This window comes from Hyposmocoma kahamanoa, unplaced genomic scaffold (assembly GCF_003589595.1).
Source record: "Hyposmocoma kahamanoa isolate Upper Pololo Valley unplaced genomic scaffold, ASM358959v1 289, whole genome shotgun sequence".
Taxonomy (NCBI): domain Eukaryota; kingdom Metazoa; phylum Arthropoda; class Insecta; order Lepidoptera; family Cosmopterigidae; genus Hyposmocoma; species Hyposmocoma kahamanoa.
Window position 1 is genome coordinate 463,824 of NW_020653777.1, and position 433 is coordinate 464,256.

The following is a 433-nucleotide window of genomic DNA, read 5'->3' on the forward strand; positions in this document are numbered from 1 at the left end:
AAGGAGGAGATTCTCAATTCGACTGTATGTTTTTTTAAGTACGTTACGCGATAACTCCGGTATTTGTGAACCGATTTTCATGACTCGATTCGATTTTTTATTTCCTAAGTTTAAAAACTACATTAAAAATATTTTGATCGAAAAATCATATTACAAAATTGAAGACTACGTGTTAGATAAAGATGTATGGAAAGACGACATGGCTCCAGAATCCACACAAATTTGATTCAAAGCATTCCATAGCATTTAAGTTTATTTGAAAAGAGCAATCCCTAGAGTTTCTTGCTCGTTCTTCTCAGGGAGGTCAGCGTAGTGAACGAGCAGTAGCTTAAATGTGACGTTTTCAAGTGTAAATTTATTTTACCTATGGAATAAATAATCTTTGACTTTGACTTTGACTTTGACATTGGAAAGAGGGTACCTCCATAGTGGT